The sequence below is a fragment of the Dendropsophus ebraccatus genome, chromosome 11 (genome assembly GCF_027789765.1).
Source record: "Dendropsophus ebraccatus isolate aDenEbr1 chromosome 11, aDenEbr1.pat, whole genome shotgun sequence".
Taxonomy (NCBI): domain Eukaryota; kingdom Metazoa; phylum Chordata; class Amphibia; order Anura; family Hylidae; genus Dendropsophus; species Dendropsophus ebraccatus.
Window position 1 is genome coordinate 71,424,700 of NC_091464.1, and position 27,891 is coordinate 71,452,590.

General features: G+C 41.1%; 1 long non-coding RNA gene across 2 annotated transcripts in view; it reads left to right on the top strand.

Annotated features, from left to right (window-relative positions):
- Nucleotides 1-27,891, top strand: part of LOC138767656 (uncharacterized) — a 271,823-nt gene that overhangs the window by 237,048 nt on the left and 6,884 nt on the right. Inside the window, exon 7 of one of the 2 annotated variants that reach the window (XR_011358828.1) lies at nucleotides 17,712-17,818. The exons of the other annotated variant lie outside the window; for it this stretch is intronic. This is a non-coding gene — a long non-coding RNA (uncharacterized lncRNA). The remainder of the gene's footprint in view (nucleotides 1-17,711; nucleotides 17,819-27,891) is intronic. 2 annotated transcript variants of the gene reach the window in all.

Genomic DNA, 27,891 nt, shown 5'->3' on the forward strand with positions numbered 1-27,891 from the left:
GGAGGAGCGATCCACACATCCTACTCCTGCTGGGGTCTTCGCCAAAATGGCTCTGATCCTGGCTCTGCACTCGGATGCTTTCGGCTGCAGCAGCCAAAAGCATCTGAGTGCCGATCTCATTGATCTTTGCTGTATAACTATACTGCAAAGATCTCAATGAGAGATCAAAGTATATATACTAAAAGTCCCCCGGGGGGGCTTCTAGTATATCTGTAAAAAAAAAAAAATTTGTTATTAGTAAAAAGCCCCCTCCCCTAATAAAAGTGTAAATCACCCCCCTTTTCCCATGTTTTAAATAAAAGTAAATAAATAAATAAACATGTTTGCTATCGCCGTGTGCATAATCGCCCGAACTATTAATTAATCACATTCCTGATCTCGCACGGTAAATGGCGTAAGCGCCAAAAAATCTCAAAGTGCAAGATTGCGCATTTTTTGTCGCATCAAATCCAGAAAAAAATTTAATAAAAGGCGATCAAAAAGTCATATATGCGCAATCAAGGTACCGATAGAAAGAACACATCATGGTGCAAAAAATGACACCTCACACAGCCCCATAGACCAAAGGATAAAAGCGTTATAAGCCTGGGAATGGAATCGATTTTAAGGAACGTATATTTGTTAACAATGGTTTGAATTTTTTACAGGCCATCAGATAATATAAAAGTTATACATGTTACATATCGTTGTAATCATAACGACTTGAAAAACATGCATAACAACTCAGTTTTACCCCAGGGCGAACAGCGTAAAAACAAATACCCCCCCCCCAAAAAAAAGAAATGCGTTTTTTTTTATTTTTAATTTCACCACACATTGAATTTTTTTCTGGTTTCGCAGTGTACTTTATGCAAAAATTCAGCCTGTCATTGCAAAGTACAATTAGTGATGCAAAAAAATAAGGGCTCATGTGGGTTTCTAGGTGGAAAAATGCAAGTGCTATGGCCTTTTAAACACAAGGTGGAAAAAACGAAAACGCAAAAACGAAAATTGGCTCCATCCTTAAGAGGTTAAAGTCAAGGGGTTTCAATGCAGTGCTGGATACATTTACTTGAAAATCCTGCATTCACAGAGCTGATAGCTGGCGCGCCTAGTATGTAAGACTTATATTAGTACAGTAGGCTGCTGCATTACCCACTGAAGGTCACTGTCATCTCAGAGAACTTGGAATTGTCTACATCGGGTTTCCCGTTATCATAAGAACTGGCAACCAAAATCTGTTCACATGTGTTTATATTATACATCAGCACATGATCCCTGTGTGTACACACACATACAGAATGTATTTGCTTAGAATGGGATATTTGTGCATTGCAGATCCTGAAATGAAAAGTTGGAATTTTTAAATTAAAGTGTACCTGTCGTTGTAACTTTTAAAATCTAAATCGATACTAGATGTGATATAAAGCAAGTTTGCAATACACATTCATTATTTTCTTGTTGTAAAACAAAGCTGAACTTACCAGAAATCCAGGTTCAGTCTCCTGAAGGCAGATTTTCTGACTTGTGCTGGTTGAAAAAAAAAAAAAAAGAAAAAAAAAACAGACTGAACACAGGAATTACGGCCACTACAGAGAGTGACGGCTCAATGGGGGAGATTTATCAAACTGGAGTAAAGTAGAATTGTCTTAGTTGACCACCTTTCATTTTTCAAAGACTCTGTGAGGAATGAAAGGTGGAATCTGATTTAGATTTTGAAAGTTATAATCACAAGCGCCTTAAAATAGTTATCCCACATCCTAAAGATATGGCGTAACATCTAGTAGTAGGGCAACCCCTTTAAAGGGAATTTGTCACCTGTTTCATGTTGTCCAAGCCTGGGGCAGCATGACACAGATACAGGCAGTGGGGTGCCGAGACACAATGATATGAGAATAGCTTAAAAAAGCTTCCAGTAGTATTCATGGGGACAGATCCTGGCAGTGGATTCCTTTCCCACAAGCACCAAATGAATCTAACCCTATGGTACACAGGCCGCCGAGGAGGAAGGTATTTCTCTTACCTTCCTCCTTGGTGCCGTTCCAGTGCTGTTAGCAGTGTAATCCTCGGTCCAGAGCACCGTTAGGAGCACTGATTCCCCCCAGAGCTCTGATCCCGCTCACTCCTTCTAATGATAATCAATGGAGCAGACGGGCCGGATTGGCGCTCTGGGGGCGGGGCAGTGCTCCTAATGGTGCTCTGGACTGAGGATTACACTGCTAACAGCACAGAAACAGTGCCGAGGTGGAAGGTAAGATATATACCATCCTCTTCTGCTACCCGTGCACAATAGGGGGCTATCAGCAGGTTAGATTTGTTTAACCTGCTCATAGTTCTCCTTTAAGGAACTGAGCAGAAAAGTAGGGGTGGACACATCTGTTAGTTTAATAAACATAGTCAGTCACCCAAATGCCCATATAATCAGAGAAAACCTAAGAACCTATAATAATAAACTCTGAAATCCACAGCTTTCCTCCACTAGATGGAGCTACAAAGCCAACCAGGCTAATAACCCTAGATAACTTATCGACTAGGGTTGCGTTCAGAAATTTTATTGACTAATTTAAAAAAAAAAATCACTGTAGATACGACAAGACTCTGGACGGGAATAGATTGAGTTGCTTAAAAATCATTATAAACAAACAATAGGTTTTTTTAATCACAGCTTGATGATATGTTCCAGCAGTGTGACCTTTTTCCTCTGTTGAGTGACATACATGGGACTGTCAAGCAACTTTTTTCTGTTATTACTAAAAACAAATTGTGTCCCAATGCCTGTGTATAGTCCCAGCTTCATTATAGATACTTGTAGTGCATAAACTTGAATTTTCACTGAGAAGATCATCAAGTCAGTAATAATGATTGGAAATAAAGTAATGAACGGAGGTAGGTATCTGGACTATTCCACATGCATAAGTTCAGCTCTGCTGCCACCTCTGTCTGTCAAGAAATGACAAGTAATGTTGAGCGGAAAGGCTGAACTGTTTGGGTTTGGCAACTGTCTCCGAACCTGAACACTCGGCATTAGACCTGCAGCATCAAAGGCTGGATGTCCTAGGGACTCCTGGAAAACATGGATACACTGCCGAACCCCCACAGTTTGGCCTCCATGCTTACCACTACTGATCAGCAGTAGAAACCCCCCATAGAAAACCTTTCCTGCTTTGGACAGTTCCTGACATGGGCAGAGATGGCAGCAGGGAGCACTGTGTCAGAGTGGAAAAATATGCCACTTCCTGCAGTAATGGATAATGTGATATTTCTAAATAGAAGTACAATACAAATCTATATAATCTTGATAAGAAAAAGGGGCGGCACTCACCATCATACTTGTACAGAACTGCGTGCTCATTTATTGCAATAAAAACACGTATACAGACATCTCAGCAGGTAAGACGCCAATCGGCCATGATGTTGTCAGGTGACAGCTGTTTCGCATTATGCATAACGCGAAACATCTTTTTTTTTGCTGGAGCATTCTGTTAACCCCTTCCCTCCGCAGGACGTACTCCGCTTACCCCTTCCCTCCGCAGGACGTACTGGCACATCCTGCGGGGGGATGGAGAGGTTCAGAGAGGGGCTGCGCCGTGGCCCCGCTCTGAACCACCGGGATCCCGGCTTCTTACTGCAGCACGGGACCGCAGTTATTAGTGGGTGCCGCCGATCGGCAGCGCTCGCTAATTAAGACAGATGCAGCTGTCAAACCCCCCCCCCGGTGTACTGAGTCAGCCGGGGCTCAGCTTTGGAAAGACGCTGATCCCGGATCAGAAATCTATTTAGATTGTCTGCAGCAGACCATTATAATAGAGCACCGATCTGATATATCGGTGCTCTATTATATACACAGCATTGATCTCAATGATCAGTGCTGTGTATATAGAAGTCCGCCAGGGGGCTTTTAATTACTGTTAGTAAAAAAAAAAAGTGTTTTTAATAATAAAGAATCCCCTCCCCTAATAAAAGTTTAAATCACCCCCCTTTTCCCATTTTATAAATAAAAATAAATAAACAAACATATTTGACATTGCCGCGTGCGTAATCGCCTGAAATATTAAATTATCACATTCCTGATCTCACACCGTAAACGGCGTAAGCGCAAAAAAATCCCAAAGTGCAAAATTTTTGGTCGCATCAAATTCTTTTCTGAATTTGATGCGACCAAAAATTTTGCACTTTGGGACTTTTTTGCGCTTACGCCGTTTACAGTGCGAGATCAGGAATGTGATAATTTAATATTTCAGGTGATTGTGATTGTAATTTTTTTCTGGTTTCGCAACATATTTTATGCAAAAATTAAGTCTGCCATTGCAAAGTACAATTAGTTGCACAAAAAATAAGGGTTCATGTGGGTCTGTAGGTGAAAAATGCAAGTGCTATGGCCTTTTAAACCCGAGGAGGAAAAAACGAAAGCGCAAAAACTAAAATATGCCCAGGAGGAAAGGGGTTAAAGAGAACAATGAGGCAAATGATTGGCTACATGGACATTAATATGGATATTTTTAATGTTCAGAGACTGTCATTGCTGAACTTAAGCCACATAGCATTAGTATAGGAGTAGCGGTGAGCTGAGAGGTAAGGGCAGTTTTTCACCCTATCTCCATAACAATAGTTTAATAAAAGAAAAACTACCAAAAAGAAGTGACATGAACTGTATGCTAATGCATTCATTACATAATAGAGTATAATGTTACAGTGAAGGACGATACAAGCTGATGGCACAATATGGCCTTTCACTATTCTGTCTGTATTGTATTGCTCCCGTAGTCCTGTAACACATTTTTTTGGAGGATAAAATCCAGGGCACATGATGCTTTGATGGCTTTAAATAAACCTTAATGTTTCACATCTAGACATGGTATGGTTGCAATTGATCCGTCTGGATTCATCTGCTCTTCAGCTGTGTCAGGCTGCTCCTCGGATCAATAAAGGTACAATGTCTGACCCTTGGAAATATCAGCACTATTGATCGGCACAGCTAAAAGAAATTGAGAGAAAATAAAACTGCAGAGCAAGAGAGTGCAGGCACTAATAGCAAAATATACACATCCCACCTGCCCCTGGGGCCACAAGATAGTGGGTGGTCCTAAAAATCTGATACATTCTCCAAAGAATTTGTTTTCAATCTATTTCTGGAACCTAGAAAAACATATACTCCAAAAATAGTTCCAAGACGGAACGGGAATGTTTGCTGAGGCCAGACATACTGTGAGTAATTTATACATGCCCCCCCCCCACCCAACACAGGGACTGCTCTACGGGAGTCAGACCGACAGTACATAGCCTACGATGGTGCAAGAGGCGATTAAGAACAGGAAACGGGGGCCCCAGCCAAGGGAAGAGGAACAGACTGCTCAATCACTCTTTTAGTAATATCCTGATAAACAATCTCATGTTACCTATTTCTATGGGATTATAATCTAGATAGCAATGTTTGGATTACAGAGGCATGCGGACACCTGCAACTGAGTTTCCATTGATACAAGTGAAATCTAAGCAGATGGAATTTAGTGGATAACCTCAACTAACAAATATTTTGATGGTTGCATTTATAGAAAGGGCAATGCAAATATTTTGGAGCAGGTATCTGACACAGAAATGTAACTCTTTTTTTTTTTTTTACACTTGGTAGTCCAGTCTGTGGGTCTTGCCCACAAATATTTTTATTATAACAAAATCTGGTTAAATTCCTAAAAACAGGTCTGATTCTTGGAACCTCCCAGTGATTGGCTAATATTGCCAAATCTGGCGATACATTATGTCATAGCAATAACAGATGTGTGCACCCTTACCCTTCTGAGAATTTAGTTAAAGGGGAACTCCAGGTAGAGGTTAAAAAAAAATTAAACTTCTGCAGAAGCACATAGCATTACTTACCTATCTATCTATCTATCTATCTATCTATCTATCTATCCCAGTTTTGAAACAACCAAAAATCTATTTGTTTGAGGGGGGGGGGGGGGGGTTGTTCTGTATTGTGTTTCTGTCCTTCCTGGTTGAACAGTTCCCAGAATGCAATGCTTTCCCTCAGCTTATCACCACAGTCACAACCCATCACAATCAGTAAAATTAGTGCTGCACCTGCTTCTGGTTGTTCAGAGATGGTGAATCACTCAGGGGATTGGGGGATCCAGCCTCCTGTGAGATCACGCCCTGCCCTCTGTCTGCATCATCAGCCTGATCTCAGCAAACACACAATGTGAGACAGAGACATGGAATATTTGTCTCCTAAGGGGGGAGAGCAGAAGGAGCAGGAGACAATTGTGAATTGGCACAGAGGCCATTTTTTTCACTTCCTGGATTTCTATCAGCTACCAGTGTGGCAGACCTGCACAGAGACAGTAATACATTGTATATACACATCTATATAACTTTTAATGTACTTTTAATAGAAAACAAGTTCCCCTTTAAGATCTCCAATTTGTCACAATACAAAAATCACAATACAAATCTAGTATATATTCACATCGTGCTAGAAAAATTATTACTACTGGGTGGCAACATATTGGCCCATATAGTATATAGTATATCTCCCCTATGTGATAAGACAACCATTTGTTTCCAATGATGAACACCCCCCAGTTCTGGGTTTTCTTGAACTCCTACAGGGGCTTTACAGTGAAATTTTAAAGAAGACTCTAACCTGCTGGTATCTTCCCATATCACATAAGATGCTGAGAATGAATGTAGTTTTCTTACTTTCATCCTCAGCATGGTTTTTATTAAATATTTAATTAATATGTAAGCTACATGGTTTGGTGCTGTGGGGGCAGGACTACTGCACTAGTCCGCTCTGTTTGTTGGCTCCTCATAAATATTCATCTTGCATTCTGCAATGACTCACCATTCCAGAGCGCTGGATGAATACTTATGAGCGGGGATGGTCGGATCAGTGCACAGAGGGCTGTAGTCCCCGCCCACAATGCATCAAACCTCCTAATTTACATTTTAATCAAACCAAAGATTTAACAAAAATGCTCATCAGGCTGCAGTCCACCTCACAACCTTTGGATGACCACACACGGACACATCATGTTTTAATTTTTTTTAAGGGTGCGTTCACATGTACAGGATCTGAAGTAGATTTGAAGCTGCAGATTCAAAGCAAATCAATTCTGGGCCATCAAATCTGCTGCAGATTCAAATCTGCACCATCAAATCTGCTGCAGATCCTGTACATGTGAACGCACAGGAGTGAGAAAGATTTGTGCTGTTTGTTAGTGGTTCATTGACCATGTAGTATTGGCAATATAGCCCCTGATTGGCATTTTTAAGGACCAAATGTGTATGGATTTACTTATTTATTTATAGGCACAGCACTTTGTTATTTATTTTGTATACCAGTTTAGTCCTACCTGGTACATGCACTAATATTTATGTAATCTTGATGTTATGATACCCCTCCACCTTGTTTTTAAATGTCTATTGTGTATGTGTTGATTTTATGGGATACTTTGGGAATCATAGATGAAATAAAGTTTGTGCATAATTAATTCAATTGGTTTTGTTTGGTATCATTGTAAACTAGGGGTTAATTTTGGTTGATCATATGAAGAATGGACATGTCCGCAGAATTCCGCCAGTTTTACTCCATGTAAATGGAGCCTTAGCCTGGTCAGCCGATATCTCCCCTGTGTGATAGAGTCCTTACAGGCAATGCTCCTTGGGAACATTATTCAAATTAGCTCTTTGCTGAAACAAAACTCTAGTGCCACCAATTGGAACTAACTACCTTATGACTGTTTCATTAAAGAGCCATGAATTTACAGTCTTCCTCTAAAGGAATAGTCACCTACCTATGGGCAGATGTTTCATGCTTTTAGGTTCTGGCATTAGAGATTTTTTTTCCCCCAGAGCTCATTTACATATAATAAGTGTAAGTGCTTTACTGTTTTCCCAAGTTCAATAGCAGTTCCACCAAGTTAAGCTCCTATAGTGTATAAAACATCTGTGTGTGACATCGGGGTTGCAGGTTCAAATCCCAGTGGGACAGACGGATCCTTTCATGCCGCGGCGGTAAACCGCTGATTACCAATTATAATTAGATAATATGAATGATGCAGTAATTGCTTGTTTAACGTTCCTTACTTTAAGGATGAAAAGAATACAATAATTATTGTCTGGACTGACTTCCTGGAACTCAAGCTGCCAGTTCGCTGTGCTTGAAAACACCCAGTGATAGATTGGTATTCGGTACTGAAGGCAGGAACGTTACAAGGAGGGCTCGAGAGGCACCAAAAAAGGGAGACACTCTCAATGGAGTTCAGGGAAATATCAAAAGAGAGAAACTTCCATTATTATAAGATTTTATATAGGTAATGACAACACGTAGACATAAGAATGGTGTAAGTAGGGATCCAGTGCAAAATTTTTAACAAGGCACCCCTACCTACCATGTGCCGTTATAATACCTGTGTGTTCGTAGGTGTCAATGGGTCTTTGTGTCACCTGACGCGCAAAGGTACTGGTGTCAATGCTATCTCTGTGTAATTATAGCAAAGCATACTTTCAAGATCAAAGATGTCCTACAACTGTGGCTCTAATGATAACCAGTTGGGTAGTTATGAGAATTCTATAAAAATATGCACGGCTATTAAGTCCCAGGAGCCTCTTTAATTGCAGCAATTAAAGGGTCTTATAATAAATTGCTAAGTGATATAACATTAACAAGTGCAGGAAAGATTAGGCAGCCACTAGTCTGCCTCCGGCATGTCCAGTGAGCACCGTGTCCACTATAGAGGCAGTGGTACTGCCAATGAATGCCTTGGTTCAGATCACACAAAGTTTGATCAAATGAACTATAAACCACAGAAAACAGGAAATACTTCAAGGGGTATTCCAGGAAAATCAGGTAGGAAATTGCAGGGGATGCGACCTCTGTACACCCCTGCTGATTCCCGTATTGGGCCCCTGGCTTCTTTCCATCTTTCTGTCTCTCCTTAGGAATGAATAAAGCCGCAGGTCACGTGACGTACCTATTCTATTCATAATACAGAAGCCACGTCCCAATATGGAGATCGGTGGGTTATCAAGGGGAGTTATCAAGACCAAACCTGCACCCGGCATACCAAATTTTGGATCATGGATCATGATTTACGCCTGCGATTTACACCTCCTGCCATCCTTTCTGCGCCGGCAAGGCCCCCCTTCCTGCCCATCCAGAGAGTTGAGATGCAGAAGCAATACACCAGGGAGAAGGGGCGAATTTGTGCCTTCTCCCTGGCATACGCTCCTGTCGTAAGTTTTAGTAAATGTTCCCCTAAATGTCTGGAAATTTCCATCATCTCAGAGGATCTATAAAAACCAGGATGCTTTGAAAGAAGCACATAGCAGCCCCATCTTCATGTGCCCTTCATGTCTTGAACGTCAAAATGATGAAGAAAAGTAGACATGGAGATCCTGCTGTCAAGCCAGAGGTCTTTAGAGCAAGGCTACATGGGAAAAATATGCAAAATAGCTCTTCTCTAGAACTAAACTGTCACCGTAGTTTCACCTATAGGTCTCTCTTGATTTACAGAACATCCACCTATAGATGACTAGAGATGATCGAACAGCTGAAAATCTTAGGTTCTATACAACTCGAACCTTGTCGAACCTTCTGCATTTGATTCCCGATGCCTTCCCAGTCCGTGGGGAAGGAGGAGACATCCTTGGTACCGCCTAGAATTTTGGGATTCAGCCTAGGTAATAGGCTGTCTCCTGGAATTCCAGGCGGTACCCAGGCTGTCTCCTCCTTCCCCACGGATCGGGAAGGCATCGGGAATCAAATGCGGAAGGTTCGACAAGGTTCGAGTTCTATAGAACCTAAGATTTTCCGCTGTTCGATCATCTCTATAGGTGACACAAGAGAGACAACTTCCTTCTGAAGAGGAGCTACAGTATTTTCTATACTTTTCCCAAGGTAGCATTGCCCTAAAGACTCCATACTTGCTTGATGGATCTCCTCAAGTAATATCAGTACCTTTTGAGAGTTAGAATTCATCCATGTTTATTTTTTCCATTATTTCGGTCACCTATGACAAGTCCCTGTCACTGTATGAATCCTAATTCCCCATCAAATCTAAATAAAATCAAGTGAAAATTTCTCCAGAAAACTTGGGTGTAGTCACTCATGTCTAGTGACACATGGAGACCAGAACTACAGTATTGAGCACTGTCTACAGTGATGATGCATACAGTACATCATCAGTCCCTATCCTCTTGTTACTTACTAAACTTTACCCCCCTGCCGCTATCACCATGTCAATTTTCAGCCTCGTGAACTCTTCATAACAATCTGCATATCTGCTGTAAATGAGGTTCCTTTATTCGCTAAATGTCACTTACTCAGTAGGACATCAATCTTGTACATTCATGGATGACCCACGGTGGCCATTTAATGTGATTTCAGTATTATTTAAAGTTGTAAAAAGAAAACTAGTTTGATGAAATCATAGTTCACATAAGTGAAGAAGCGATTTACTCAATGGGTGGAGATTAATGCTGGAACAAACACATACGGTTATTCACTTCTAATTGTTAAGCTCTTTAAGTGGTTAGATTAGTATTAACTATAACGTTTTCACGGACAATTTCACAGTATAACTCTAAATCAGCCGATTCCAACTTGTGTCTCTACAGCTGTTGCCAACCTGCCCTAATGGCCCTGAGGCTGACCAGGCAAGCTGGGAGTATTACAGGGGGGTATCTTGTTACATTAGCCATACTCTCTCCTTTACTGGTGGTAATATACATACTACCTCCATATCAGCATGCTCCAGGTTCCTAACATTCTCATTCTTAAAATGGGAGTAGGGATAACAAGCTGGTCCCAAGATCCTCATCCCCACTGATCCCGAGATTGGGGACATACTTGCTCCAGAAATGTCCATGGGGCTGCTACATGTTTCCGAGTTCAGGGTTCGTCAATGTTCAGCGGTCCCATAGAGAATGAAGGCCCTGGCCTTGCACGCCTTTCACTTCAGGGACAATATTCCCCATTGTTCCCATTCCTAGGATCAGTGAAGGTCCCAGCAGTTGGACCTCAACCGATCAGTTTGTTTTCCACTGTCCAAAATGACAAGCTTATGAAGCCCTGATTTCTGCAGTTCTTTGATATGCCCTCCTGTTCCTAAGATAAGTGGGTTTTTAGTTTAGGGTCAGTGGCTGTGAATGTTTTACATTGAGGGGCATGTAGCCTTATACACACACCCTGACTATATAATCATGTCCATCATGTGACATTCACTTCCATTATTAAAATTAATTCTATGCCCATCTGACTGTGTTCTGAATTGCCAAACTATAATCCCACATATCTCAGGAACAGTGTGTGATCGGGGAACCCTAAGCTATTTTAAATGATTGAATAATCTAATTTGAGGTATATGGAGCATATGTCTTTATTCTGGAATTTAGAATTCTGGATTCCTGCAATCTCCACTAGAGGGAGCTCTTTTTGTGATTTGAAGTCTAGCAGTGGCAGGCAGCCAAAATTGTACCATGTGACTTAATGACTATGGGCAGATTTAGTGTGCTCTTTCAGAAAAGACTGAGCTTTTACTGCTATTGATATACTTAACGAAGGGGAAAATTATTATTTTTTTTTTTACATATAATGCTGAGTTACTAGTAGTTACTGTAGTGTAATTTGTTTTAGCCCTACTCAGGTGCTTTATACATTTTTAGACATTTCATTTTTGCAGTTAGCCCCCAGTACCACCAGTAAATTGCATGCCTTGGAAGATGAGTCCTCAATTGATAACCTTTGGTGAACAGGAATTACCTCATCACTTATCAAATTCCTCCTGGTACCTACCAGACCCTTCCTCTTACCACCAGGTTTTGCCTTTCTTTTTTTTTACCTGAGGAACCAGGAGTGCAGTAATATAGTGGGTGAGCCCCTATGGTGATCACACCACTCTCTGCTATTTTTTGTGTGCAGATTCTCTACTGTGTCTTATGAGATCCAGTTTCCACCTATCACAAGGAGAGGGACTGAAGCTGCGTCTCATAGGAACACACTTACCCTCTACAGTGCAATTCATGTAATTGGTCTATCACTCACTAAGCTTAAATTGGGCTCATCTTCTTGGTTTTTGTAAAGCCAGGAGCATCATGGGGATGTTGTCTGTATTAGGAGGGCCATATCAGAAAGGAAAAAAGAATCTGAGTGTCAGGGTGAACTTATTATAGAGTCTATTACCTGTAGCAAGACGGGGAGAGAAATTCTAAGGCCTCTCCCGCCTCATTCTATTGATTGGTTAGTGTCCGAACTCCCAGACCCTGACCAACCTTTGACACGTCTCTGTGACTTTTCGCATGTCCTTGTGTCTTTTGACATGGACACTTTAAGCACCGTGGATGTGTACTATTTCGTCTTCGGTCCTAAGTCATAGAATATGCTGTGTTTTGTTATCATGGAAATTATATTGGCAGTGTCGGACCCATAAACAACAATCCTATTGCCTTATAATGGGGTCCATCGCTGTGTCAGGGAATTATGTGGAAGTGATGTGTAGTGTGCAATTCTTCTGTTTAAAAGAAATCTGCCACTAGGTTTATTCGGCCTTAAATGAGGGCAGCATAAACTAGTGTCAGAAATGCTAAACAGATCGGTGTATAACTTACATTATTCTGTTCAGACGTTCTCCTAATATGCAGGAGAATGCCAATTTTTTTCCATATTTCCTGCTGCTCATGAATATCCAGGACTACTGGGCTCATACACATAATGGAGTGGACCAAGTATTGTCCATGTTATTTAGGAGGATATCTCTGGATCAGCAGCACTCTGTCACTAGTTTATACTAACCTCAGATAGGACAGTATAAACATATTGACAGAGTCTCTTTCATCTGATAGAAGGACCAAAGCTCTGATGGCAGTGTGAACATAGCCTTTCCCTTAGTATTATTCTTAAGGATTTTTATGATGGTAAGCAAAGAATATAAGTTTTTGCAGTCTAATAGAACTCCATTGCTTTTATATTCCCTTGAGGGGGGAGGAAGAAGAAGAAGAAGAAGAAGTGACAAACCCTACAGTGTCACCCTGAAGTCCTAAGGGAAACCAATTCCTGCCATATTGTTCTTTAATACCTGGCGCTGCATTAGGAAAAAAGAAATTCTCATTGCTCTCGATAAGAAATAAAATAATAGTCTTTCAGTTACGATATGGCTAACTATTAACCATTAAAAGGTATCATAACAGCAAGACTATTATTTTGTTTCTCTTATTGCGAGCAATAAGACTTTTACCTTTGGCGGAATTACATAGTATTTATCTATAACTATAATTTCTCCTTTATGAGTGGAGTGACCTGATTGGAAACCATTTCTTTTTCATCTCCACATTCATTCTTTCTCTATTATCCCATAGTTTCTGCTCATAAAGGGATCATTCTTCATAACAGATACATAATAGGCAACTGCGGTGAACCTAAACTATAGAACTTTAGGTTAGACATAGTAAAAAAAGAGATGGAAATAATTTGTAAAAAAAAAGTTATATCTAGTTATGCTTGACAATTCCCCTTCTCCATGCAGTTGAAGACAAACTATAAGAAACATATGAACTGTGCATAATAATTCTCCTGTCTTTTACCATAGGCAACAGTGACACCTACAGGACAATATGGGAACTCACTCTATAGTATAAAAACTTTACAATATAATGACATTAGTCACATTACCCAAAACAGTGGATAGGTTATCCAGCTGTTCAAAACGACAACTCCCATCATTGCAAAACTACAACTCCCATCATGCCCTGACAGCCTACGGCTGTCAGGGCATGATGGGAGTTGTAGTTTTGCAATAGGCTTTGAAACACGTATCCAAAAAGCGGTTTTAAATACATATAACCTCATATATTTTCTTGGTATAGTATAGTTACCGCTGTTGCGTGAAGTCGTTTTCATGCATAGTTTTGTACAATACAAGTATTCAGTGAAAACATGTCCGCCCCCTACTTTTGATTTACACCATATACACCATATACTCTCAATTCAAAAAAACGCAGCTCCTATGGGACTCCTTTCTCCCACGAAAAATCAATATGTGCTGAGCCGCTTGCTGTCTCCTAGGCAGTCAGCCACTCACATCAATTCTAAATGTAATAGACTCTCAGGACTTTCTGTCTCTGTTTGAACTGCAAGAACGAGTTCCATATGTATCGCCGTCTCCCAGGAGTATGGGTGACAAAGCTGACGTCTTTTAAAATATACTTTGCTCCCTGCATAGCAAACAGGGCAACTAAAATAAATAGTTAAATGGAAAGGGTTATAGGCTTCTGATTAAATATTGCACAGCATCATAAAGGGATTGAGAACCAATATTGTCCGGAGCTCCGCTGGGGATGTTGGCCTCCTTGGTTACTATATGATTTGTCTCATGGTTATATCAGGGAGGAGAGACTAAGGGATTGTGTGGTCTTCACCTTTACACCTATTGTCAGACTGGAGAGAATACACCACTTTCTGCAGGACATATAGCAGCTGATAAGTACTAGAAGACTTGAGATTTAATTTTAAAAGCAGTACATTACAAATCTCTGGCCCTTTCTGACACCAGTTGATTTGAAAGATTTTTTTTTCTTTTTTCGCAGGCATACCCCTTTAACCCTTTCCCAACATATCACATACTGTACATACATGTACATAATATGTCAGGTGCAGAAAGATTGGGTGTACATAAGGAGTATATCCAGACATGGCTGCTTTCTTTCAGAAAAAGCACCTCTCCTTTCCTCAGGTTGGGTGTTGGTTTTGCAGTTCATTTCTATTGAAGTGAACAAAGCTAAATTGTAAAACCAAATACAACCTAACAACAGGGGTAGCGCTGTTTTTGCAAGAAAGTACTTTCTAACCTTGGATAACTCTTTTAATGCTGAGCCAACTCCATATCTGCCAAGTACTGACTGCCTGACACCTGCTGTCAATGATTGTCATTGTAGATCACTCTAATGCCAATAATTTAAAGTGTTACTGTCAAATAAAATAACAATTTCTGATAGCTGTTAGATCTTCTTCCTTATGGTTTGGATTATTAAATTCACAGTCATGTTGCAAGGCTTCTCAGGGGAGTTGAGCATTGACTTAAAGGGACAGCTACCCCCAGAAGTTGATGTCAGAGAGCTGCTTTGCATTTCCTTCTTCCCCAGAGTCTCCAATGGAGCATGGATGGTCTATAATCTTCATGCATCTTTACAGGAGAGGAGAAACATTACCCCTCTAATCAGTAGAAAGGAAAAGGTCAAGACAGCAGCAAACAAGAAATGGGATCTAATATACAGGCTTGATGAAAATATACAGGACAAGACAACTTTGCAGATTTACACAAGCCAAGGCCCTTTAAGAAGCAAGGAGGCGGTATATTCTCATAAACCATGGGTCTAGTGTCGAGAAGGAGCAGAGGAGCAGGATTTCTGCCATTGAGACATGGAACCCATTAAATAAATATTAAGCCTCCCGAATAGGAGTTTACGTTATGTCTCCAGGGACAATCTAAGCCCTGCAGATCAAAATTCTACTTAAAGTTCCCCAAGTTCCTGACCGAATGAGTACCTTGTCAACCGCTATCAACGCTACATGGACACTAGGGGGCAAATTTTTGGGAAAAAAAAGCAATTTTGTGAATGCAAAGCATTTGCAAAACTGCTTTTATTTTGCATTCTCTATCATCTAACAAAAGTTTAGGTGATGGGATTACCCCTTTAAAGTGACTCTGTACTCACAATCTGCCCACCCCAAACCGTCAGGTAGCTGCTTCCAATCCAAGATCAGTCCTGGGGTCCGTTCAACAGGTGATGCAGTTATTGTCCTAAAAACAACTATTTAGACTTGCAGCCCCGTGTCAAACTAGCGTGGCCTAGACTGTGTATGCATTAGGCTGGCACAACCTCTCTGTCCCTCCTCCCCGCCCTCTTCATGATTAGGAATGCCCTGGGCAGATTGTCTCCTATTCATCAGTTGTTAGTAAACGGCACATGGGCTGGATCGTTAAGGCACCTGTGCAGTGTTCACTTCAGAGGAATAGGAAAAATCCTGCCAGTGACATTCCTAATGATGAGGAGGGTGGGGAGGAGGGAGGAGGGTGGTGCAAAGTTAGGGCACAGATACTCTAGATTCTGTCACTCACTTGACATTCCGCTGGTTCCGCTGGCATTCTATGGTCTGGCGAATTCCGTCTTGATATGTCAATTCTTTGGGCGGACGGCAGAATCTGCCCGACCATAAAATGGAGTCTAAGGGACAGACAAATGTTTGAGCATTAAGCATTCATGCACGGAATCTGCCGGAGCTTATCCTCACTATTTCCAAAGTGTGCAAGTGAACAGAAATTTCTTCATTACAATAAGCTAAGATTTACTATGAAAGGTCATATTTCCACTTTGTAAGACACCGGACGTTCTTTGACCCGGCTGGGTCACAGAACGGCCGGTACTGCAGTACCGAACGGATGATCTTCACTGCTGCTGAATTCAGATGCAAGGGCATCAGTGTGTGCCTGCATCTAAATTCCCCGCTGCACACAATGGAGCGTGCGGCCAGAGTCGCATGCTCCATTTTTTTGTGGCGCCGCTAGCAATCCCAGCTGGAGTGTATACTATGTGTATACACTCCGGCCATGATTCGCTCAGCTGCAGCACAATGTAGGTAAAGTATTAATCACGGCCGTGTTGCAAATCTGCAACAACTGCCATGATTAATACTTTACTTACGTTGTGTGAAGATAGCCAAAAACTGTATCGTTTGAGAAAAATGATAGTTATAAAGGGTTATCCAGAATTAGAAAAATACACAGCTATTTTTTTTTTTTGTTGCAAAAACAGCATCACCCTTGTTCTCGGGATGTATGTGGTATTACAACTTAGTTCCATTCATTTCAATGGAACTGAGCTGTAAAACGCACATCCTAATTGAGGACAGGGGTGATGCTATTTCTGGAAGAACGCCATGTTTTTCTATGGACAACCCAAAAATGCCAAGGAGGCTGGCTTCTTGTCAGATTGTCCCTGCCAAGCTTGATTGACAGGTCCTTCCTTCTTTGTATATAGGTAAAGGTCTAGCAACCAAACTCAGCAGAGCAAGAAGTTTACAGTGGATCGACCTTCTTAGGTTTTGTCCCCATTTCCGCCAGACTTTACATTATGATTTCAGGGAAATTATAGCTCCTTGTAGTGATAAAGCCTGTGCATGCTATAGGCTGCTTGTGGTTCTGATATGTTTCCTCAACGGGGATCATACGTGTCAAGACAATCACAGCACGCGTGCACCAATCTATTACATACAGTGGATGTGTCCTACAAGAACTTGTGCCCAACAGTGTCTACAATGCAAAAAGGGGTATGAGGGCCAACATTTCTCTCTATTCCGGGAAATAAATGTTAATCTTCATCTGGCCAGCTAGTGGATTTTGACGTTTTTTCCTGGATTTGGAGGAAAAGTTGGAAGGGGGGAGTAGGCTGAGCTGTGAGCTTCATCTAGTGTGTAGGAGTGTCACTTTTCACTGTCATTTACATATTACTTTACAGAAGCCTCCATGTCATCACAGACAGAACAGGAAGTCTCAGCTTAGTTTTAGGCCTAGTGGTAAGAATGAAAACTGAAGGGAAAAAAATCAGGTTTGCTTTGAAATATCGATAGTACAATAGAAAATTAGAAAATAAAAAAAAAATCATTAACTGTTCTTTAAATAAAAAATTCAGAATAAATAATTCCGAATAAATGAATAAATTCAGCTCCTAATCCTTTCCAGGTTTGGATGTTCACACCTGTACCAATCGGGAGAATGAACTGGGTGAAGAAGCAATCCTCTCTCAGCTCTGTGTCACGTGATCAGTCAGGTTCCGTCTGATTGGCTAGGTAAGTCTATGGAGCCCAACTGATATCATATGACAGGGAGGCGGGAGAGGACCAAGCTTAGCAATGTCTTCTCCTGGATCGCTCTCCCGATTGGTTCCGTCTGAACACTCTGACCCTGTCCGATCAAAACTTTTGACATGCCTCTATGACACCTCATAGACCTCTGAACAATTAACATCTGGCTGGACCCCAGGTGACTCTAAACAACCTTGCTGAGTCTGCAGCTGCATGAATATAAACAATCTTGTGGTTTTTCCCATCTTTAGATTTTTTTCAGATATTCCTGTGCTAGTGGATATAGATTAGCTGACATGATGTCTTTCATACATTGTACAAACAGAGGGAAAGTTCCTGCTCCCCTATATCTCTATAGGACGCCCTCAGAGGCAGCATGGATGACATTATAAAGCACTACTGAACAGTGTAAGCTGTGAATCCAGGACTGGTATGATATATACAGTAACATTTATTACAGCTTTAGGCTATGTTCACACTACGCATATGTCCGGCCGCATATTTTACGCTGCCGGACATATACGTGTGAAACTCAGTCCGGGGATTTACGTAAGTTGCGGCCGGCTACTTACGGTCCGCGAACTTACGCCCGTAGTGTACTTACGCTTCCCGAGCGCCGTACGTAGCGATCTGACAGCGGTCTTTTACTTGGATATCTTCGGCTAGCCCCGGACACCCCACAGAACCTTTTGGATCGGCAAATCAAAGTGCAAAAATGAAGAAATCACCACTCCGTACGAGACCGCATGTTACGCTACGGGCGTAAGTTACAGCATTTCCATCCTGGTTCATTTTTTACGGCGCCGCATACGATCCGGGCGTAAGTTCTTACGTAGTGTGAACTGTGCAGCCGTAGATCGTATACTTTCCATTGTACGCAAACTACGTAAATCTCCAGCCGCTTATTCACGGAACGCACTATGGCCAGAAACTTACATAGTGTGAACATAGCCTAAAAGCGATACTGTCACCCGTGGAAACATCGGTGGCGTTAGCAGCTTGGTTAGGGCAGTCTTTGGCTTCTTTAGCTGTAAAATTATTTTAATCACTGGCGGACAGTGTCACAAAGGTTGGGCTTCTCTGCTGTTCAGTGCCCTTCTCCCCATCTCGGTCCAGCGCTTGCTTCCCGGGGATTGTGCCTAATTAGTGTCACTTTAAGCACTTCTCTGTGTCTCTTTCAACCACTGACTCCTCCTTAGCTACTCCCCTGTTCATAGACCTCTATCGGCAGTGTGTAGCTTGAGTCCATCTTTGTACCAGAGATGGACCAGCAGTTTTTCAGAGTGGACGAGAAGGAAAGGAGCCTGATGTATGGAAAATGTATGAAAGATGTTTTTTTTTCCGAATAAGATACATTACCAAGGTTCTTATAGTCACTGAATGGTTTGTGACCATTTAAATTGCTTCATTTTAAAATTGCTTCATTTTAGTGCTATGTTTCTTAGCGTATTCAAGCCAAGCAGCTAAGTATATCCTATTACATTCAAGACTAAAATCATAGACTGTGCACATACCATGGAAGGAGAGCCTAGGTAGTAGAGCAATTATATGAAATGGTTGTAAAGGTTTTCCAAGTATTCAGTACAAGTGCACAGGGCAGGTTTTCAGCCTTTCGACATAAACATGTATATGTTTGTTCACTGACAGCACACAGAACATTGAGAAATCGATGAAAGAATTGTGGCATACAGTATGTATAATTGTATTTTAAATTAAAGGAGAACTCCGGCGAAAATTTTTATTTAAGTATTGCATTGCCCCCCCCCCCCCCCAAAAAAAAAGTTATTCAAATCACCGATATACACTTATCACGGGAAAAACTTATAAATAGAGATGAGCGAATGAGCGAACCACCCGGATTTCTGGTTCGTATGAATCAGAAATCTTGGCGTCTGACTCCCGCTGTCTGCCGGCTCCATGCAGCGGGTGGATACATCGTAAGGAATGCCTGGAAAACTGGGATACAGCCATTGGCATTGGCTGTATCCCAGTTTTCCCAGGCGTTCCTTACGATGCATCCACCCCCCTCCACGGAGCCGGCAGACAGCGGGAGTCAGCCGCCAAGATTTCTGATTCATGCGAACCAGAAATCCGAGTGGTTCGCTCGTCTCTACTTATAAAGTGTTTTTTTTCCCTGCCCTTACTACTGCATCAAGTCTTCACTCTCCACGCCCCCCCCCCTCACCCGCTGGCTACCACCACGAGTAATAGCAGCGGCAGCGAGCAGGGGACGTTTGCTCCTCACATTCACCCCATGTAGTAGGAGCTTTGGTCTGCAAAACTGCTCAAATCCATTCTCAAATGCATCTGATCACTGAGAGATCAGGTTACAGCAGCTTATAGAAGTCTATGGAGAAGGGGTGGGGCTAGAAAGAGAAAAGTAACAGATAGAGGCCCAGATTGATTATTAGATCTCATGTCAGTGTTTGTCTTACAGCTTTTCCTGCTCAGTTCTTGTCTATAATGTCCTCCATGCTGCTGCTATTTAGAGTATGCCATATAGATATAGGAGAACAAGACACCTCTTCTGTTTCTATAAGGTATATGGGAGACATGGCATCAGCTAGAAGTTTGCAGGGGGTACTGGTGAAAATGTCATATAGAAGTGTAAGTATAAGTATCATGTCTTATTGAGGAGACTTGGTTACTGGAGCTGAGAGGTAATGCTGCATCAATGATAAAATAAAATGCTGACCTTATAGGTAGGTGACTTTATAGCAATGTCTCCAATAGGGGGTGCTGTGTGTAGTCTAGCCATGGTTATTGCAGTAACATATAGGAAGTAATCAGATTGTCCCCTCTTGTGTTTCCCCCATGTGATCTGCGCCGTTCAGATGGTTGGAATACTCGACTGTTAGTGTAATCACTAAATAACTAACATTCCCAGAGTCAGCTGTGGAGAGTGCATTTGCATGCCCGTACACAGGGCGCTTTGTGCTGGTACAATGATGTCCTCAGTCTGTGACGGCACGTGGGAGGACTCTCAGAATGACATTTTCCAGTGTTTATCAACAAATACTGTAGAGCAAGAAATTTCTTCTCCCCAATGAAGCAATGCATTATCTGTCTAGCACCCCATTAATTGTAAGTGAAATGATTATTTCTCCCTGCACCAACAACAGGAACAAGGAGGCGTCTATGGATTCTATGCATCAGTGACCAGGGGATGTCTGCTCTACTGACTCCAGAATGGAAAGCAGGATGAGATGCATGTCAATCATAGCAGAGCAATAGCAATAAGGAATTCTGGAAGTCTATAGAGACGGGGGGAGATGCCTCTGGGCATTGTCTTATAGGCAAAGGGCTACTTAGCTGGGAGGTATAAGCAAGTGCATGGCCAAGAACAGCAAAAAATAAGCTGGTCAAGGGGCTCCTCTTAGACTCATTGCACTGAAGCCTGACACTATGCCGGGCCATGAAGTTTATGTCAATGTTAACTACGTCATTGCACTTTACCACCTGCACTGGCAATAGGGCTTTACAAGCAGTGGGGTTACCCTTTGGACAACCTACTGTAGATCCATTAAACAAGCTTTTAGCACCACTGACAGTGTTGGACTGGCCAACCAGAGGACCGGAGAATCCGATGGGCCCCCAACTTTAGAACCTGCACAAACACTGACTGACTGGTTGTTTCTCACTGGTCCTTCATTGGTGGGCCCCCAGGATAATTTCCTCTGGTGGTCCCCAGATACCCCACTGACCACTGCTAATAGCTCTCAGCATGCCTGGGGCACAGTATATAGAGACTCTTATAATATAGTGTTGTATGGGCTTTAACAATGGTAGCTTGTCCCTAAATGTGCCATGAACACTGACCACAAGAGTTAAGGGGCTATAGCAAATCAATGAGCGCCATCTTAATCCATAGGTTGTGTCTGGCATTTCAGCACAAACACATAGAACCATTATTATTAGCTACATTATCAGGCTCAGCCCATGTATAGGAGCATTGTTGTCTCTGGTGATCAATGGGTATTTTAGGACTTAGATCTGCTCCCATCCCATATTGATGGATGGCATGGTAAAGATTTGAAACAAGGGCTTCAGTGATGTGATATAAATTGTATGGTTTGTGGCAGATCTGGCATTGGTCTGTATATAACATCTGGATAAAATACACTGAAAAAAGGGTTTAGTGGAATAGGTGTGCAAAGTCATTTGGTTTCCCATTCATTGATCAATCATCATATTCATGTGTATGAACTGTTATAATTTACTGTTATAATTTTGCTGTTCTGATACTTTGTGCACCAGTGTATACAGTTCTGCTCTTTCCCCGAGTACAGTGGATTTTTTATTTTTATTTCGGCATCAATGAGAAGTGGCTGGTGACCTGGGTGATCTAGATTAGAATGTTGTTTGACAAAGCATCATCTTATTGTCTCTTTTTTCAGTCTCACCATGTATTTCAGGCTAGTTTCTCTTATTCCATGTCCCAGTCTCTTCTACCACCCTCCTCTCTAATTCCTCTAAAATCCAGCAGGGAATAGCTATTGTATGTTCACACTGTGTATAAAAAAAGGGAAAAGGCATCTGCTTTTTTAAAAAAATTACGTTGATTATTATCAAATTATAATTGTCAATGGAATGATAGCCGCCCAATACATAGGGTATTAAATAACGGAAGTCTTTTTCACAGCATATACACGCTCATTAAAAAACACACACATATACATATACAAAACATAAAAGTCACTAATGCTGGGTTTACACAGAGCGATAATTCGCCCGATCGTACGATTAACAAATTTGTTAGGCGATTGTTTTGCGATCGCTTAAGCCTATCTTGCACATAGGTAAAATAGGTGAACGATTGTTTACACGGAACGATCTGCGAATTTTTTGCGAACGACAATTTAAGAACATATTCAAAGATCAAAATGAATGATTTCTTGCTCGTCGTTCGATCGTTCGTTGCGTTTACACGTACGATTATCATTCGAATTCGATCGTTATTGTGCAAATTCGCACGATAATCATTCCGTGTAAATGCAGCATAAGGCATAGCACTTACCCCCTCCCCCTTCCGGCACCAGGTGAATCCCACTGCGCATGTGTATAATCACACAATAGCGTCAAACACCTGTGATCATGGAGCCGAAGTGAATGAGGTCAGTGCCGCCTCAAGTGGACAATCAATGTTCAAAGATGACGTCAACATGTCATTAAATGAATATATATAAATACAAAATAGTGATAGTAGTATATCTACGCAATTAGAACATCAATGTACTATTTTGAAATATAAATTGCACACCATTTTATTTTTTATTTTTTTTGGTGTGCAATTAATATTCCAAGATAGTATAAATACAAAATATACATGCAAGATTTAGAAAATTAGTTTATGTACATTAAGTCAGTTTTGGATAATGGGTGTCCATGTTTAGTATCCAATAAGATTCACAATTTAAAGAGTCACTGTCATATATATATATATATTTATTTTTTTTTTTTTGCAGAAATCAATAGTACATGAAACTTTGTAATTGGGTTTATTAGGCAAATATGCCATTATCTGCATTCAAAAAGACTTTCCCAGGTCCCCCCCTCCCTCCTCTTTTCCATTCACTGCAAAATATCAGGAAATTGTGACTTGTTGCATCAGACACAACCCTGTCTGTTCTATAGAGAGGGGAGAGTGGAGGAGGGAGATGAGTCAGCAGCAGAGAGCAGAGAACAAAGGATTACACAGCCGGGAGATCCATTAAAGCCGGTATTCAGAGGTCAGAAAGGTCAGTGCTGACTGGAAGAGGAGATAGCCAGTGATGTAGCTGTAAATTAACTCTTTGTTATCCTGTTTTAATGCCTCATCTCCCTCCACCCCTCCCCTCTCCATACACAATGATGAAGACAGGGGGGAAAGCTTCAAACTGCTTTTTTGTGCTAAAAATGCATTTTTCGGCAAATAAACCCAAAGTTTCTTAAAATTGCCTGTACTATTGATTTCTGCAAAAAAAAAAAAAATTAAACGACAGTGACACTTTAATACACATACAGATCTGGTAGTGGCTGTGCTTGGTATAGCAGCTCCCGACAGCTTAGTCAGTAAAAAGTGTCAACAGTCCCAGGGACCTTTAACGTATAGCACTGCACATGGGTAAACAGAACATATGGGAACCTGATCCCATTATTTAGCTCAGTTGGATCCCCACCAATCTAATATTAAAGTGGTTGTCCATACCCCCTGCTGCAGTTTCCTGCCTCGGGCCCAGGCTTCTGTGAGATCTGCGAACAGCCTATTTAATCACTTATCCTAAGGATAGGCAATGCATTTTATATTTCCAGAAAACTTCTTTACTAGAGATGAGCGAACCTGGAGCATGCTGGAGTCCATCCGAACCCGAACTTTCGGCATTTGATTAGCGGTGGCTTCTGAACTTAGATAAAGCCCTAAGGCTATGTGGAAAACATGGATATAGTCATCGGCTGTATCCATGTTTTCCAGACAACCTTAGAGCTTTATCCAAGTTCAGCAGCCCCCGCTAATCAAATGCTGAACGTTCGGGTTCGGATGGACTTAAACCTGAACTCGATTTGCTCATCTCTATTCTTTACAGTTTATGTCATTCTAGGTGCTGCAAATTTGTAAAACACTTTACTGCTTTTTGTCAGTTAATAGGAGCATTATCCTGACCTACTCTCGTTCATACTTTTTACATCAGTTCATCTCCTCTGGGATATTTCCAGTAAGTCATCACTTACCACCAGTCCCAGTCCATTCCAGCCCAGTCCATTCTGAGGATTGGTGGATAAGGTTGCTGGCTTTTTAGAAACCCCATACCCATAAGGGAAGTGATGACATATTGGTGTGCAATTAAGTTTCAAGTTAGTAAATTACCTTCAAAATGATCAAAATGATCTGCACCCTCCCCTCACAAGTACAGGCTAGCCTCTGAGGAGAAAGACTGGATTCAAACAATGGAAGTAAAAAATCTGGGTACATCCTTGCCCTTTAGTATAGATGTGTACCTTAATGTGTATCTGTTGTTATAAATGAAAGTAAATGTGAAATAAAGCAAGTTTGCAATATACTTTTTTGGGGGGCTTATCATGCTGTAAAACAAAGCTACACTTACCAGAAATCCAGGTCCAGTCTCCTGAAGCTTTATGTGTTTAGTCTTTTTTTTTTTTTTAAACCAGCACAAGACTAAAAAGCTTCAGGAGACTGTACCTGGCTTTCTGGTAAGTATAGCTGTTATATACTGCCTTCAGGAGACTGGACCTGGATTTCTGGTAAGTACAGCTTTGTTTTACAACTAGTGATGAGCGAATAGTGAGATATTCGATATTTGTACGAATATCCCGCGAATATTCGATCGCATATTCGATCCCATTAACGTCTATGGGAACAAGTATTCGATTAGTGAAAAACATCTATTTGACCATTTGGAGGGTAAAACCGGAAGCTGGGGGATTTGAACGCATATCGAATATTTATCAAATATTCGCAGGATATTCGTACGAATATCGAATATTCGAATATCTCCCTATTCGATCGAATATCTATTCGATCGAACAGTATTCGCTCATCACTATTTACAACATGATAACAAAAATGAATGTACAGTATATTGCTAACTTACTTTATATTTACTGTTGATTTAGACTTTGCAAGTTCTAACGACAGTGACACTTTAAACACTAAAATTAATAGATTTATAAAATTTTTGCTTTTCTCAATTAAAATAATAGCTGAGAAGCATGTTAAATTGGCTACGGTCCCAGTGACAGCCATGTTGCCTCCCATACAAATGACTGAAAGAGGAAATCTTATCTTGTTTTTATGGTTTCAAAAGACTTATTGGTGCCAAAGAATGGAAAGTGGATGAAAGCAGCATTAACGTTTTCTAGAACACGGACGTACATGAATTGCAGGTTTTGCAAGATATGGTAGCGGTGGTAGAGAGCTGTTTGGGGAAGTTCCTAGTTGATAAGCCAATTTTGGTCATAACTCATGACTGTTCCGTTTGTATTTTTCTATGTCCATTGTCTTTTCTATATGTAATGTTAGGCCATGTTCACACAATGTATCGTGCAGGCCGTTCCATGACCGGCCGGTCTCTGCAAAGATCATCCCGATCGGTACTGCAGTACCGGCTGGATGATCTTTATGACAGTAGAGTTCTGATGCGGGCGCATCAGCGCGCGCCCACATCAAAACTCCCCATAGCACAGTATGAAGCAAGTGGTCCGAGCCACGCGCTTCCTAGTGTGTACTGACATGGATTTCTACGACCGATATTCAATTAATTCAATGACATGTCAGTTGTTTGCAGCGCTGCTTGGGATCCCGGGTGGAGCGTATACTATGTGTAGAGGAGCATAGAGGAGCATGCAACGTGTCTTTTCCCACAAAGTACGGCCATTGATGCCGATTGCAATAACGGCTGTACTTTTACGAAAATATACGCTGTGTGAACATAGCCTAAGTCTGTATTAGCTGCTGTTGTGACTGGAATCACTCATTTGAAAGGGGTTGTGCTGGGAGCAAAAGGCGGCTCAAGACTTCTGCTCTCTCTAAAACAAACTTCTTCACTTCCCATAGAAGAGGGTGGGTGTAAGTCCCGATTATTTAATACTGGCAAAACCAATAGCTGCACGTCAGTCAGTGCAAAGTTAGCATGTCAACCTTTGGGGGGAAAAAATTATAAACTGATACCTAGGTCTCCTGCTGTGGGATAACCAGTGATCCAGAGTCATCTGCGCAGGAACCAGCATCAAGTGTTCAATATATCTACAGTGCCTCCACAGGAGAAAGGAAAAATTACACAGTGCGTATTGAAAATAACAGAATGTTGCTTTATTTTACTGTTCGTCACTAGATAATATATAAGATCCTGAACAGTGGAATCCTCATCACTAATGTGCACATTTTTTTAACACTTTAATGAGCTGTAATTACAGTCATTTACAGAACAGGAGTCGGTTGGGTCATATAACTACTTTATATCATTGTCAATTTCCGCAAATACCCATACTCTAAACATACATTGATTTTTACGTAAATCATGCTTTATGCCAAGCAGATAACTGGAGCATAAAATGTTTCCATACTGATTACAAATGTGATTTTTAGAATAATAACATAGGAAATCAGCATTTAACCTTCTCAATTATGTAGAAATGTAAAAAAAAAATAATAATAAAATATCGCAGAGATTAAAGGAAAGAGCTCAATAAAGCTGGCTGGGTTTTTCCCTCTGCACTATCCCATTTATTGTGTTTGTAAATGCAATTAGGCATAAATACAAATACAATCCATGGGGGAAGTGCAAACTGTGCATTGATTTATAAATTAGGATTGTTAGGGCTTGGTTGTGTTCTGCATTGTCAGGAATAGCGCAAGCTGAACAAAGGATCCAAAGCTGATGTTAGGATGTGCCATGAGTCAAGTCATCTGCCTAGTTTGGCAAGAGATCTGTTTTTTTACATTGATAATGTTAACCCTCTGCATGCATCCACAATAGTTATCATGGTCCCTAAAGCATACAGTACCTCTTCTTAAAATAACTTTTGGTTTCACATATTTATTCACATTTAGTCACTTTTGTTTTGTCTTGGCTGTGTGTCTAAAATCATTGTGGGGGATATATAAAACTGGTATAATTGTCTCAGTTCCCCCTAGCAACCAATCGGATTCCACTTTTCATTCCTCACAGATTCTTTAAAAAATGAAAGATGGAATCTTATTGTAAGACAATTCTACTTTACACCAGTTTGATGAAACCTTTGGCTCAGTCTGAGAATCAGAGCACTTTAGGTCAGGTTTTCATTAGGAAAATTTCTATACTTTCCTTAATATAGCTTCCCTCACCCCGGCCAGATTCCCTGCCCTAGTTGCTCAATAATACCCTCACAACATGATACCGCCACCACCATGCTTCACTGTAGGGATGTATTGGGTAGGGGAAAAGCAAAGTCTTTTACGTCTTTTTTTTTTGCAAAATACAGGTGAGCTTTCATGTGTCTTTTGCTATGTAGATACATTTTTCTGGCCATAAAGCTCAGGTTGGTGGAATAATACAGTGATTGTTACCCATAGTTTCTCCAAT